Raw genomic sequence first — 17,344 nt, 5'->3', positions numbered from 1 at the left:
TTTAACTTGAGAGTGAGGACATTTCTCTTACGTTTCGCGTGAGTAGCGCGAAACGTAAGAGAAAGGCACACCACATGGGCTAGGAATGTCCATATACGATTGCAGTTTGTTGGAGCGAGTTCTAGCTGCGCAATATACAAAACAATTTCGGGTTTAAATTTAGACCTTCGAAAATGCCGTTGTTTTTGTATTTCCGGTTAATTGGGTACCGGTTACCAGAGATTTTACTGTATCACGATTTGTCATGTATAGAATGGTTTAGCACAAATATATCTTGACGCTTAATGAATGATTTTAATCTGAAATTCAGTTTTAACGAATGGACGTAGACCTCGTCGCTAAAATAGAAAACATTAAATATAGAACAAAGAAAGCCTTTGTTCTACTGTTTAATTATAACCAGAGTTTCAGTAGCGGGTAATAACTTTTAAACAGAAATTTTACGATGTATTAATTCTCCAATTTCATAACACAAATCCAAAGTACACAGCTGAGAAGAGAAACATCTGCAGAAATAAAGAAATCACGTCTTATCGAAAAACAGGAAATGATGCGATTGTATTATCTTTATCATCAATAATGATACCGGTTTTGGAGCTGTTACAAACTCGTAAAATTGAATTTCACCTGTCTGCATTGTATAATAAGAACAAAACAATACACGCAGAAAGGTTCACATAACTTATATAAAAATATATTCCGTGTTCCGTTCAAAATATTTGCTTTTTTTTTTTTTACATTCAATCGCCATCTAGATGTAACTGTTTCATTTATAATTGTTAGATACAATCTATCGGATCACACATCAAGAGACACGAGGACATATTTTACAGTGCTGCTGTAATAACATATCGTGATGGTAGCTATCAATATGGACATCTTTTCACTTTACAGTTTAACACTGTTATCACTGCCATTCAACTTCATCCCCTCTGGCCACACACAAACAACGAGTTCCACCCCAATTTCCTGTCATTGATAATCCAGCATACCAGAGCTGCTTAGATGTCAGAGAAGTCTACAGGGTGGGATTGAAATCCACACCTCGCCATGTGTTGTAGCTACGATCACGGAGACACTGATGGACCCACCTTTGTGTTACGGCCAAATGCGAGAAAATGAAAGAGAAACATATGGTTGATGAAGGGACTAATGACACGGAGTATTCTTCCTACGGCTTGCAGCGTCAAAACAGGTAATGCAAAGCCCAGTGTCTCTTCCTGCTCGACCTCTCAGCAGCCCATGGCGAAGTAATGATGTGTTTCTAGGTGATGTTCACGTCCACTCTGGAAAAATGGGATGCCCGTTAGGTTTAAGGCCAACAAAGGTCTACAGGGTAGATGGGAATCGACAACCGACAGGACCCTCAATTTCGTATTTACGTACAGAAATAAAGACTGTAATTGAAAGCCCACAATCTCCCAGTCTCGAGATTCGCCAACGCCCTCTTTTTCTCGCCCGTCACATTGTTTCTGTCCGAACCTCGTTATCATCGTTTCCGCACCGATCTCGAGCTGCCGCTTGTTGAGGGTATTTACGGCAGCTAAAGTGACCATCAGCAAGCGGCAATGCATAACCTGTAGTTAACACGGTACGCCCAGTGCCATTTTTACCCTCATCTTTCGGAGACTGGCGCCTTACCTGTTTATACCACTCATCTCGATGTCCTTGCGTGTGTTTCAGGCAGGTTCGACATGTCTCTAAAGGTATGGTCCCTGCCTGTCGCTATCATAAAGAATTTATTATGAGATATCCATTTAATCAGATTTTTCAGAGAAAATAAAGTAATGGTTTCATCCAGTCCCAGTAAGTATCTGAAAGAACAATGAGTCACTGATGATATGTAAAAATAAATTAATTTCAATCAATTTTTGCTTTGGTGAAATTGGAAGTAACTCTTGATACTACATCTAATGTATTGAACATAATCCAGGGTGTTGAATGGCAGGAATAGTCATCAGCGATGATAATAATAATAATAAAAAGGAAAAATATTGAAAATCACTTAAATTGTTCACCAAATCAAAGAAAATCGGTCATTGTATGGTTATTTCACTTGTTGGAATCAAGAATAACAGAAAGACTACGTATTAGGTCAGTTAATTGCAAGTGTACGTTTCATCGGTTTGCCTGATTTACGAGACGACAAAAATCGACTTTTCGAGAGTGCAAAATTTTCTCGAATTCCTACGAGAGCAGCTAACTAATCTTCAGTCGAAAGGCTTTTATGGAGTTCATCCTAGAAGAAACTCAAACCCAAGTCTTTTCAGGCAAAGGAAATCGCCGCTGTACCGACTGAGCTCTACGGAGGCTCACTTTATTTGGCAGATTCAATCCAGAACACACTTCTTCCCGATCCTTTTTAGATTCGTTTTTAGACCGCATTTTTCCTTCACGTATGGAGCATGAATAAATCAATAATATCTCTTTATAATTACATATCAAATCCCAAGAACTCCTCTATGATTCTATATAACCTTATGTTTTGATATCGGATATCATAAAGTAAAATATCGATGGCAGAAATGTCACATTGCATTATGGTTTCGCATTGATAATAAAACTGGTTACGTGTGTTCACATAGAATAGCAAATGAAATATAATATACTTATTTATTCTTAAACGAAATAAACTGCATTTGTATTTATTTTAAATAAGCGACAGAATATACAAGCAATTGAATGAACACAGTTGAAGAATATTTGAAAGAAACGGCTTGTTCTTAAAGCTCTTTCTTTCAAATATTCTTTCGATTCTCAACGGACGACGAATGCACCAAACGCTTAGTTTTCAAGCGAGCATTTCACACCCAGCACTGAACTTTGTTCTTGCTATTCCATTATCTAAATAAACCTGGCGATCTCTTTGGTGTCGAATATTTAAGGGTTCTAATTTTTCTAAAATATTTTCTAAATTAAATGAATTTTATAAATATGATACAAAAGAATATTATGACTACCCCACGCATGTTTCCATTAAACGAATGTTAAATGATTTTTATAAAAAAACATGAATTTGTTCTAATCCATGACTTTATGCAAGAAAATGTTTATGAAAATTATTGATAAATTATTTAGAAAAATTTATTGAGAAATTATCTGAAACTTGCCGAAGACATGTTTAGTTTAAATTTTCAATAAAAAAAATCAGTTAAAGATTCTAAATCATCGAAACCAACTTAATTCCTTTCAATCTACTCTTCAATGGGACAAGGAAAAATCTCTGATACGCTTCAAGTGGCAACTGCGAAATTTTACTGAATCAAAAAACTAGAAAGTAAGTTGGCAAACTAAACATCATGCTTTACTTTTTTTTTTTTGAATTTTTTTCTTCAATTGCTTATAGTTCTATCATTTTCCATAAAAAATGCATGTCATATGAAGATATCACAGATTATTAAAAGTAAAACTATGTTTAATTCACAAGTCACGTGCAATCCACAATATATCGATGGAGCACCAAATGCTTGAGTCAGCTTTGTATTCTTCCTAGCCTCTGATGAGAATCAAAGGATTTTGCAATGTGAAGTCAATGACAATCTCCTTTACGACTGTCTTTCGCATAGACCAATACACGTAATCTCGGGATAAAAAAGAAAGTAAGCAATATTTCCAATATATGCAAAGAAAGTTTTGTTTTCACAATACAAAGTTTCGATCGTCTTTACCTGGATAATAAATACCGATATTTCATTATTCTTTATTCAACATTTTTACTCATGTTTTGATTCTCGATATCATTTCATTTTAATGATCCATCATTTGCATATACCATTACAAGGATGTACGTGAACACCGTTTAAAATGATATTGGAAATTATGATTGTTCTGGAAACTCAAACTGTTTGTGTGTTTCCAAACTGTGAGGCGTGCCAACTGGTAATGCTCCAGCCGTTTCGAGTAAAGCGCATCAACTGGATCCAAGAAGTTTAGGTGAGGAGAGGTACGGTATGAATGTCATCTGTTTTTCTTTCTTACTCACTGATTATTTTACTTAAAGAATAAATACATCATGCTCATCTGAGCATTAAACTAACGATCATTGCAACGGAATATGATATCGCAAGAAACTTTTATTGACATGGAGCATTTTCAGAATTTCTAAAGCAAGCATATTTTTAAAGTGTCTTGTATTCGAATATAATAGTTAGTGCAAAATGTACCATTTTCTGTACTCTATAAATAGCACGATATAATTCTTAAAGTAACTGAACCTATAGTGCAATTCGTATGTCGATGATCAAACTCGAGAAAAAAACAGAGAGAGAGAGAGAGAGAGAGAAATTTGTTACATTGGATTTCAAGACCTCCTGATGTACATACCCGAACGCAGAAGGAGAAGCTGTTTGATTTGGATTCACATTTTCACTCCAAACTTAGCATGAGAGTGGAATTCAAAACTGAACGGTAGATTGTAACCAGTCACTGATTGTGTCTTACCAGATTTAGAAAAAAAAATGATAGCATTATCAATGCCACTTATCGTGAGCACTGACCATGGAAACATTCACAAAAGATGCAAGCAGCAGAATCTGAATGTCTTACGAAGAATTTAGGAAGCCCATTTCTCTTGGAGCTTACTATTTTTCGCATCAGAATAAACACCACTTAAAATATGATAAAAAATATTCAATGGTTAGACAGATTTGCGAAAGGTTAGTGGTTTTTCAAGGGTAAAGTAACTTTTCAGAACAACTAAAGAGGAAAACTAGTTTCTGGGTTATTGAAGAAGGAATATGCTGATATGTTTATGCCAAGAAAAAAAAATGATAGTTAAACGTGTCACATGAAGGAAAAATCTATCCAAGTAAAATTAATTTTTTTTTAATTTTTTATTTTTTAAATGACATATAGAGTTGAGTTCTACCATACTAAAGTTTATCGGTTTAGTCAGTTCTAATGGAATGCTTATGAGATCATCATAATATTTAAGAAGCGAAAACTATGTGAATATTCAGATTTTTTTAAAGTCCATACTTATCAAATTAGAAAGCGTAGTGTAGCGTAGGATGTTATCGCCATAACTTTAAACTGGAATCGCAATCAGATGGAAAAAAAAAAGTAATTTATACAGAGAACTAGAAGAGTACGTGAAAGAACAGATCCCGAAAATATTCCGACAGCGTTAATTATGAAGTTTTTTACAGTCCCGTTCATCATTCTGTAGCTTTGCATTCAGATAAAGAGTATCCGTGGAGCATCACGAGGCCGCCACAACTTTGTGCTTGGGTTGGAAAGACCTGAGTTTGTATAGGAACCATTACAACGGCTTTCAGCTTCAGGAGAGGAGCCAGTCCCGTATTATTCATTCCTCAATATGTACAAACATACCAGTGGGACACATTAATGGTTGACCTAAGAGACTGCCTTGTTCAAAACATCAGCCAATCCTAGGCGTTTTAAATAAAATATATATTATGACGGATGTGAAGCACAACGTCACATCCGCCTTAGCCAAGCAAACAAGCTTAGCGATTTTAAATATATTGAGAAACAGCATGTAAGAGTACCACATCTTTTAATATGGAGTGTGTACCAAGGATGTTCTAGCTAGAAACAAGAGAATTTGGCCATCGTCTTTCGATGCCTATTAAAATAAAATGGCTTTCTACCTTAGATGAACTAGTCCATAGACATCCTTCCCTTGTAATTCCTTTTAAATAACCGAATAGATTTTTTAAATGAAAATAAATTTTCATTTTCATTTAAGTTCATAAATTCATTTAGATATGAAAAGCCATGAAAAGAATACAAATGAGGATGTGATTAAAGATAACATTTGAGAGCTGATAATGATATAAATTATAATAGAAATGACCAACGGCGAATCAAATATGAAATATAAACATATTGCTATACGTATATACATAATGCTATGTGAAAATCCCCGAAGTAGGCGGGAAACAAAATATGATGGTGTGTATAAATAGACTCGTGTGATATATATATATATATATATATATATATATATATATATATATATATATATATATGTATGTATATGTATATGTATACAGCTTAAGTGATTTAGATTTACAAATTGTACTTATTGTATTTTTCAAGAAGTGAATTCGCTAAACAATAAAAACCATTGATTACTGATGGATGGAAACTTAAATTGGGAAGGGCCAACGCTCAAATACCTGGTGAAGTTCCAGTGGGAATAACGGATGTTAACTCTTGATACTGGTGTTACGAGACCAAAGAGTAAATGTCAGTTCTTCTAGTTGGCCCTACTTTGATCAAAAATTAAAAGATACGAAAGAAAGATGTAGTTGTCAAATTGCATAAACCGGAGAGAGAGAGAGAGAGAGAGAGAGAGAGAGAGAGAGAGAGAGAGAGAGAGAGAGAGAGAGGGGGAGAGAGAGTACAAATATTGGCAATTTTTAATCTGGGAATATAAGCAAACCTACTTTGTTTTTCCTCAATTTTCTACAAAATCCGCCTTGTTTACTAGAAACATAACTTTGCTTCTTTACACGTCGTTGCTATCCCATTCTTTTTCTAAATGTAATTCTGAAATCAACTCGGAAAACCTTTCATTGCTTATTACAAACTTACTTGAAATTAAAACTTGAGACTAAAACCAGCATAACTGGTTGATTTTGAATGATGTACCTTCAGAAAACCTGAAATACCTTTTAAATATAAGATAATAATTATCATGAGCATTTCCAATGATTAAAAGCTGTTAACTAGAAACAATTTGCCACTAATTTCTAGATAAAAAAAAAAATCCACCCCACCGGTACTTTCCAGATGAAACCTGCACAATCATACCCACTGTCAACGCTGATGAATAAATAATAGCTTGAAGTACTTTGCAAAAAAAAAGAGAAATATAACCATATATATATTATCACTGCTCATCACCAAACAAAACAGTTAATGAAAATCTTTATTAGAATTTCTAAAAGCCATTAGTTTTGAATCTTCAGTCATTTAGACAGGATAAATAAATATTTATTAGATATTAAACAAATGACCCGTGCATTTTTTCTTTAATGTGGCTTATTTAATACGAGACAGAATCATTAAAACATATTGTAATCTTTCATGGGAAATGAATTATCTTTTTTTGAGGATATTCTTGGCTAATAACAGTGTTTGGTTCGTCTGTTTATCAAAAGGAGTTTTTTTTTTTTGTGTTCCAAGTCAAGTAGGACTAATTAAATCCTTAATAGTTGTTGTAGCATGGAAGTTGAGTTACAAGTAAAGATGACGAATACTTTTAGCTTTCTTAATGTATCTGTTCACAGTCTATATTTAAACTCTTAACAAGCAACTTTTAAATAACTAAACCGAAGCAAAATAAACTGGACATCTCAAGGATACTACAAACTTTATGAAACGGCAATTTATTGCGAATTTCAACATCTCAATTCTAAGCAGAGAGTACAGTGATGAATAATGTCTTTCGAAATCGTAACAGATGACGCCTATAAAGAAACGCTGACTTACGACTTCGGTTTGCTTAGCTTCAACGAAATAGTGTGAAATTTTCATGAGGCGTATTTTGATGCAGTCAGTGATCGAATTTCACTCACTGCTAACCTTCAAGTTATGATAAACCGAAGCCACTTTTTGTCATGAATAGGGTAACTAAGTAGAATCCCTTTTACTGGGACACACTGTTAGAATATATCGTTGTTGAACAGCTCAGATTATGTTAAATTTAAAAACTTTAAACGATTATAATAGATTTGCCACCATGAAAGAGAAATATTTGTGGTGAACCAGAGCTTTCGTAACGACCAAAATATAATCTCATATTTAAATGATTACATTAACTGTGCATAGAAAAAAAATAAACGCGTAATAAGATATAGGCAGTACTCGCTACATAGAATTTTTACTGTATATATACCGACGATAAACATAAAAATGTGATTACAGTAATATCTCTATTGACGGATATCATTCCGTAATGCTGGTGCACCGGAAAGACGCAGTTATCAATGTCACTCAAAAACAGAACACGGTCAGACACTCGGAAAGCAATCGGCATTTATAACCATGAGGAAATAGTGCAGTTTTCTCTCTTTTAAGTCAAATAAAATAAAAAATAAACACCAAATCAACAACATAAGACAACTTCCGTTGCGCCATGTACATTGCGTTCAAGGCTATGTGATTTATGGCAATGAACGGTATCTATGACAACTGAAAGCAGTGAGTTACAGCAAAGCAAGGCGTCATCAGTTTCCCGAGATTAGGAATTGAAAGAGTAATATTGAAGTCAGTCGAACGATGCCAATACAGCTCGTGGAAAATTAAATAACACTTTCTTTTTTTTGTTTGTTATTTTCATCATCCATGTTTTTAGGAGTTAGGCATTATTGTTTTAGCTTTTACAAAGAAAAAAATATGAAGAAATCGGACCAGCAAAATAAATAATATATGTGCAAAACGTATATGTTTTCAAGAAAAAAAATATAAATCACATTTCTCGTGTTTTTCTCCATTATAATTGAAAACAGAAGTACTATAACTGGAATAGAAATGATTGGTTCGTTGGAAGAACATGATAATGGGGAAAAAAAAAAAACACTAAGTTTTGCCATGACGTTTACAAAGTAACAGAAAATAACTAAATATATAATTGATAAAGAAGTAGGATAACTGACATGCCTGTAATACATAAACGAATTAATTTTATTATTACTCCTCTTTCTAAAAGAGATATTTTTTTCTACGATGTTGGTAAATGTCAGATGATTATTTCTGCCATGTAAGATATTCCTTTCAGTAAACATTTCGACACATGAAAAGCGACTGTCAAGTGTTGAAACTAATAGGATAATTCTAAAATGCTGACAATAAAATATCCCTAGTTGCAAAGTTCAACGAGGGAATAAAGACAACGAAAACTAGGATTTTTCTTTTCTTTTTTTTCCCCCCCTTTCTTTATCGCAGTAAATCTTCGAATTTCTTTTACCGTGTATACTAATGGTTCGTCGATTTAGTATGAGTTTTGTTGCGAAGTCATTAACAAAGCTAGAGGATATTTTAATGAGATGACTGAAAAACACTTAGTATCAAAAATAAAATTTTTCTCGTATCCCCAAATACAAATAACAAAGTATTAAGTGAAGTGGAGAGAGGTAGGAAAACAAAGAAGAAAAAAAAACCCCTGTTAAATTAAGAAAACAAATTCCTGGAGGTGTAAGCGTTGTTACCGAACAATAATTAATGCGGCTTTCCAATGGGATATAGGGGGGGAACAAAAAGAAAAAAAACCTGCCATCTTTTTAAGAAACCGGTTTGGATGTAGCAGAAACTTGACAGCTGTCAAAAGACATTGCTGTGGTCTTATCCAAGTGTTTTAATTAAGTTGATTTCATTTTTCTACGGCTCCATCTCCTCGATGCTCGTTCCAAATAGCTGCTTTAGCCGACAAAGTGGTTTAAGTGTCCTCGCTTCAAACAGCGCGTGGATTACATGGCAGTCATTTCAAGCTTGGCAGAATGATCAAACAACCAGATACGAACATGGCGCGCTAAATAGCAACAATGTAAACACTGGAAGGCAGAATCTGATCAATTATTTTCTAAGTAAACTTGAACTCTCTTGCTCCCACTTGCCTAAACACCAGTAGATGTTTTTTTTAGGAGTTGTGGAGAACTCTGAACACGGAAGAAATTTATTTATTCAATTTATTCAAATGCGATCAATTGTTCGATTAAATTAAGTAACCTTGCTATCAGTTCTAAAACAAAAACAATCATATTTCGTTCAAATATGGATTATATTACTGGTATAAATATGGATTATAATACAACCACTGTTGGAGACCAACAGTGGTTGTATCGAACTGGACGATGGCATTCCGGACTAGTTAAAAATAAAAAAATACAAAAAAATGTATAGCTAAGTACAAAAATTTTAATAATCCTTAGTCAACCCACGTTACAGACGTTCTATAGGTTTACAAAATCTTTTCGGCTTTGGAAATCGCATAAATTACCACACATATACCACATGGCTTTCAATGAACCACCTGTAAATAATCCTGCCATGAAGAAGACACAGTACAAAGAGCTCAATATTTCCAGAAATAGCCTTCAACATTCATCACTTGTTATTCTCAATTTGATTAAACTCTGTCAGGTGTCCATAATGGCAATATCAATATGGCCACCGGGTGTAATCCTGTGGAACACCTGAAGGAAGTATGTTACTCATTACGACCAATCATTTGAAGGGTTTCTATTGAACACTTGGAGGTTAGCTGTGTATGAGACTGATGTATGTTATGTATAAACTTGATTCTTGGACATTTTTAACAAACCAAAACATCCAACAACTTATCGGTTTTGAGAATACGATATTAATGTAATCGGTGGTAAATGATTTTCACAATCCTGCTTACTGAAAGTCTGAAACAACATACAGCGCAATATCCAAGTACAAGCTTCATGCTGCTTCCGATCCAGATTCCATTTTTATTTGATTTTATTTTTTGTAACAGTTCCACTTCGACAAGCTTGCAAACTTATAGCACTAATGTGCTATCAGTTTGCACTCGACTCACCACAGTAACCTAAGGATTAGATAACTTGGAATCTTGTTCTTGACCAAACCCTCAGCTACTTCAGGCCTCTAACAAGTAGATTGATGATCTCACACCTATCGATGAAAATCATTTATCACCTAAAGACATTCGCAAACATCTACATCACTGTAAGGTGGTTCGAACCCACAGCTTGTGGGGTGAAGAGCACAGACATTGCCACTGAGGATTTATTCATGCTTAGTTTGTAATTCATATTCTACCTTGTATGTGCACTTCTCACATCAGGCTACGCAGAAGTTTTCAGACATTATTTTATGCAAATATTCCTCATCCTGGACAAGAATCGAACTCGGGTTAATCATTTCGGCTAAAGGACAAATGTGGTCCCTTTCTTAACTAAGTTGCAGCAACTGTGTCAGTGTACTATAGGAATGAGTCGTTTTGAATTATGGTCGTAGTAACGAAGGCTAATATGAGATTAGTGTATTATGTCTGTAAATTGCGAGTGTGCTTCTGGCCGGTTTGCTTGTTTTGTGGGATGAAAAATCCGAGTTTCGGAATTAAAAAAAAAAAACTGTTGAGGGCCAGCTACTGTAATATATAATTAATCTTGCTCATGAATGGGACTGTCAGAAAAAAAAATCAGTTTTAAAGAGCTAAGCGAATTTGTTATTCTGGGTTTCAAAACCTGACGCGAATTTCTCTGCTATATTACACGTCGTGTGCCTTCACAATACTTCAACGGTTTACCCATTTAAAAGATTAGAGATTTTAATTTAGAACAAAAATTTTCGTTTTGATTTCTAAACAAATTTCCACATATCCAGTTTTTCCCCGGGGACAATATTGTTTAAACAGATGATGAAAATTAATATAAAAAAAAAAAAACACATCTTTCATTCTTCCATTTATTCGACATTTAAATGGCAGAATGGAAACGTATTTAACTTGACTACTCTGTTTGCTTTAAACGAAAAAAAAACTGATTAGATTCCAGGAAATCAGAATAATTATCGAACAACTTAGCAGTCTTATTTGCACACACATTCCGCTTCTCGCATAAGTTACACTTAACCAGCTTCAGAACAGAAATGTTTTTGACCTCGCATGTGTACTATTGTGAAAGAGGTGCATATTAAAGATACCATTTCTCTAACTTAACACCAAATGATTTGCTGTTTTTTAATACTTCGCTGTCTGGTTACAACTATTACCACATCCATCCCCACTAAATTGCAGGGCAGCTTATAAACACGAGTTAGATTTATTCTGTAGAGCACACCTCTTTCTGTAAATAACCAGAATAGCCAATTACAAGAAGATAAACATAGCTGGCAAACATGAAGCCAAAACAGGTGTTCACGTGTGTGTATGGCTTAATGTTCTATCTCAACTTGACCTTATTTGCATACTGAACATTAATTGGCCTAAAAGACTGCTGATGGACTATTGTTCGGAAGGCTGGTATTAATTGTCTTTCGGCAATAGAGAACTTGTCGAACCCCTGAAATAAATATAAATTTTCGTATCGACTATATTATTAGTGGTATATTCAACAAACACACAAACTTGTTTTAGGGGATAATTGGACTGACATTAGTATCTAGCAATACTGTTAATGTCCACGGAAAAATAGGAAAATGATAATGAGTTAATACAATACTATTCAACAGACGAAATAAAATTGGAATTTTTTAAATGGGTATTTGTTAGCTACGGAATTGCAGTTGATTTTATAGCAAAAATTACTGATTAAAGTAACTTTTTATGGAGTTTATCGATAACAGGTTTTAGAGTATTGGAAGATGTTAAAAACAAGCGCTTTCATTAGAAGCACCTGTTTTTACTTCTTCGAAGCCAGTCATTCGTCTCTGAATCCTTTCAAGTTAAAACATATATGCTACATTATTAAAAAAAAACCTCCGCTTCTTTTAAATGTCATGTTAGTTAAACGCTCCACTTCCCGTTTTGCTAATTTATTTTGGGCTATTTAAAGTGTGAATCAATCGCTTCCATAAAAACAATAAAATAAAGAAACAAGCTGTCACTTCCCTCAGGTGAACGCCACATTATCTTCCCTGTTGTTCCGGAATGATCCATGAAGAGGTCAACTGTGGGGCACGTCAAGTCGGTTGGTTCTCTAGGAAGAAAATTATAGGGTTGGAGAAGAAAGTGTGCATGAGAAGTTCTAGAAGATACTCTACATATTCACTTCCGTAGAGCTAAAAATGCCTTTCACTTTTTTTCTGAGACTTTTATTTATGGATTATAGCAAATACTTAGACTGAGATTATCTATCCTTGCTACTTACATTTAAAAATAGATTAAGATGGCGACGACATTCATCCTATTAACAGTCTATTTGATACTAACAAAAGGACTAGGCTTAGGATTATTTTAGTAAATAATTTGATATCCACAACATCAAAAATGCTGCTTAATTCGGAAGTCTGGAATTAGACCGAGGCTATTGGATGTGTTCGGTGGCCAGTTCGGTTTTCTTTCTGAATCGCAAGACAATTCGGGATTCCAATTCAGATCTTACCAACCAAATTAATTTTTCTCATTCTTGTACTAAGCCGTCACAGCTTAGAGCACATTCCAAACTAGTGAAATATCTAAATTTATTCTATCCTTTTATCAAACAGTGTTTATAATACATAGTTGTACATATCTGCATGCACTTATGAATAGAAACAATTGCCTACATTAATAAGAAAACGTAGAGATAAAACAAGATTTAAACTAGGATCCATCGCCTTTAAAAACAGAAACATAAGAGTTGATCTAATTGGAGATCTAACAATTAATCAATTATTTTACAATAAAATCACGAACAGAAAACTAACAGAGCTATTATTAAAATGAGTATTGAACTAATAGCATCCCTGTACTTTCAAGGTAGATGCCAAGGGTTGATGATGACAAAAGTAGAAAAATATGCAAAATATTATTAATTTCAAGAATCAGTACTTTCAACCTGCAAGATTCTCAAAATAAAATATTTACAGATAAAATTTTAATATCATATTTAAAATTGAAATATAATCCAATAAATAACATCATATCAACAGTTAGTTTAATTGCGTACTAACTGGCGAATAGAAAATAAAGTCTTGTTTTAAGAACATATTTTATTTAATGAAAACTTTGTTTACATATCGGTAGACACGAGATCAGCGAAAATTTAAATCGAAATGAGGATGATCACGAGGATGCTCAAATTTGAAAAACTAGTGTTAAATAAATCATTGTAGTTATGTAGATAAACAAATCTATTTAAATGTATGGGTATAGTAAATAATATGTTATGCCCACTTTTTTATTGATCAACCAAACTGGTTGGTGATCTTCTTAAACAAAATAACAAATCATATACTGAAGTGCTGAGGGTGAAGACCGTTCACGTACATGCGTCTAAATAATTCTGTAAAACAAAGAAAATATTAGATGAATAATGTTAATTACAATAGAGAAGTTAAAGTAAAAAAAGTAACCAAATATATTTTAATCCCTTTTGGGGTGACAGATGAATTTCATTGCTGGTGCAACACTGTCAGCAGTAATTTGCTCATTGGAGGACTGAAGTGGAATGAAAATGAGTTTGATGTCAAGATGGTATTTCCGGCTTATTGAATCCATGGTCCACCCAGCGTACTAATGTGTTATACAACCATTCTTGCCGATGACACTCAAGAATGGTTGAAAATCTATAGCACAAAAGAAGTAAGTAGTATAAAGGTGTTGTAAGTAGTATAACAGATAGCATTAATCGCTTTATTTAACGTCAATCTACAAATTGCCATTACTTAAAGTCATGACATTCAGCAGATACTAAACTGATACAGATAAAAAATATATATATATAAAACCCTTTCAACTTTCTAGATACTAAACTGTCATAGAACAGGTAAGAATTTTCACCTTTGCAAAATCTACGACAAATATGTCACAATCACATAGGAAAATAAGGATCAACGTCTAGTTTGTCAAGAAACCCTGATCATGTGTGGCATTCATTTCATTCTAGACTCCAAATTTCACATTTTCCTTCAAATAATGTAAATTATCTGTCCCCATACTTGAAATGTGTGTTCAAAATAATGGCACGATACTTATGTTGACAGCTTCAGAGAGGGAAGGATATGATATCCAGTAGTGTGATCAAAAAAGCAAGTGCATAATACTGAAGCTATTCTATAACAAAAATTTCCATTTTCCAATCACTTTCATAAATCGTTCCTTCCTGATTTACGCTTACATGTAGACTGATGCTTTACCGTGCAGGCGTTCGAAACCGAATCAGACGGAATAGGGTGGTTAATCATTATTCCAGTGGTGTCTTATGTCTATATACTGCGTGTGTTTTCGGTTTGTCTTTTTGTGAGACGAAAGACCGAGACCGCCACCTCACTATTTGATTGAAAACACCTGATAAAGGTTCATAAAATCATAGATGAGATCGAACCCGTGTCTTTCCAACCAAAAAAGGTTCGTCTAAACTGAGCTATGGAGGATCACATTCATAAGTACAGCAAGGAAATTATAATGATATGTTAAAGAACAGCAATTAATACCGTATTATTTTACAAGCGAACAACTGGGGAAAATCCACTGTTCTAATTGAACAACGTTTCGGATAGTTGCTCATTGAAGCCCTGCACTCGTTCCTCTTTAGAGTTAATTCCATTTACAAATTATACAAAACACTGCACGAAGCAAGAGGAGGGTTCCTAGAAACGTGAAGTATGCTGCGGACGTATCTATTGTCTATAGATCTGAATTATGTTTATGTTACCAATACAGATCTTTCAACAATCTTCGTACAGAATAATCTATATCTACAAAGCGTAGAGTGCAACATTTCTGGGGAAAGAAAATAATAAAATAACTGAAACTGTGCGGAAACTGAACTATGAGCATGCAGAGGCTATCCCCCCCACACACACACACACCTCGCCTTAAGAGTCTAACAAAATAATTCAATAACACGATAAGCTAAGAAAGGTCATTTGACTCATGCCCAGTTTATTATTATTATAGAAACGATATAATTCTAGTTTAAATATGATTAGTAGACTTCATGCCGGGATAAAGACTGACATGAGTCTGAAGTCAAGTTTGAGAACCACTGGTACAGAGCACTGGGTTGATCCACGTATCACATATATTAGTAGGATGTGTGATCTCTAATAACTCTATTTCCACTGAACTGCTTGCCGTCTTTGACTTGACCTGCAAACGACATCATTAAAAGTTTCCATTAAGCATATTTAATAGTTTATATTTCAGCAAATATTTTCCACCTTACAGGATCATTATTGCTTGATAATGATTAGGTACGACATTTCCCAAAATAATTAACTCTCATCATAGTCATATTATATACAAATATGTAGATGGTAATCACCAGTTGAAATGAACTTAAACAGTATTCACTGTGAAAAATATAGTCCTTAACGAGATTATTTTAATTCTTTTGTCTCAAAATAATTACTAGATATTTTAAAAATAGCAGCTGTTTTCATTTAAGTATCTTTGGCTAGTAGCCAGCTAATTTCTACGTCACATGTTACACATTCAAGTGCTAATTAAGTGATTTTACACGCAAAGCTTTTACTAAAATATAAATTTCCCGACTTGTTCTGGCCTAATTGATATCAGTGAGGTGTTTCCACCAGATGCAGGGTCCTGGCCTCAAGAGTAATAGCATTGCATTCTCCAAATGTCTAAGAAAACTTTACAAGCATTCAAATGTTCGACGATTAAAATAACAGCTCTTAAATTTTGGATGCATCTTTTTTGCATTATTAATTACGTTGTTTTTCTTGAATACATTTATCACATTCACATTACATCTATAAGTTTTTCTATTAACAGATATTGTATTTCAATTGGAGTTGCTGATTTTTGATGCGATGATTTCGTTATATGATTGTAAGCGTCGCAGTACCTATTTGCAGATAATGCAGCTAAACAGTAGGCTTTAAATCTTCAGGTCACCGGGAAATTGAAAAAAGGATTTTCACCATAATATCTAACATTAAATCGCGATTTCAGAAGTGTTTAAGTAGATGATATGGTACATTACAAATCTGTCCTATTATGAATAATACAAGAGTTCATTCCCCTGAATAAACATCCAGAACAGCAAATATGTTTCCTCAACTCCCACACCTCATTTTGTATCCTAGGCCACTATCCTCCAATGACATTAATAAAATTTGTATTTATGTTAATCTAAGCGTCTCAATATCTGAATATTGTGGATGAAAATGTGGCATCAGGTTCTCTCTCTAAGTGCACATAAAAACATTTTCTTTACGAGTAGGTGAATGCAAATTTTTACATCACTTGTAACAGCATTCATAATTTAAACTTAAGGATTTGAATACTAAATGTTTTTTTTTTAAATCTTAGTTAGCAGTTTGGATTTTTTATGAATGATGTTTTGAATATTCTGTCGCAAACTTAACATGATTATTACAATAAATACAGACACTAGAATTCATACTTTATTTAAAACTGAAACGAAAACGGTGTCATTGCAAGCTGCCATAATGCCAAGTATAAGTTTTTTTCTCTCTCGACGACACTTCGCACTGAATTCGTATCTTATTTGTGTGGGTGGGGTGGGACGGAAATTTCACTAAGATTCCTTCCGATTTCTTGTTAGAAGACACGCAAACCTTCAGAAGGGGGAGGAATAATTCATATTGTTTTTCTAGCTAGCTGAAGAGGTAGGTAATTGTAAGAAAAAATAAAGTATGGAAACGCTTCGAGTGAACCATAAAAACGTTTTGTTGTTGTTCTTTTTCGACCCATCCG

Source organism: Typopeltis vanoorti, chromosome 2 (assembly GCF_054136105.1).
Source record: "Typopeltis vanoorti isolate ZY-2024b chromosome 2, IOZ_Tvanoo_1.0, whole genome shotgun sequence".
NCBI classification, from domain to species: Eukaryota; Metazoa; Arthropoda; class Arachnida; order Uropygi; family Thelyphonidae; genus Typopeltis; species Typopeltis vanoorti.
Note: the sequence above shows the minus strand (reverse complement) of the source record.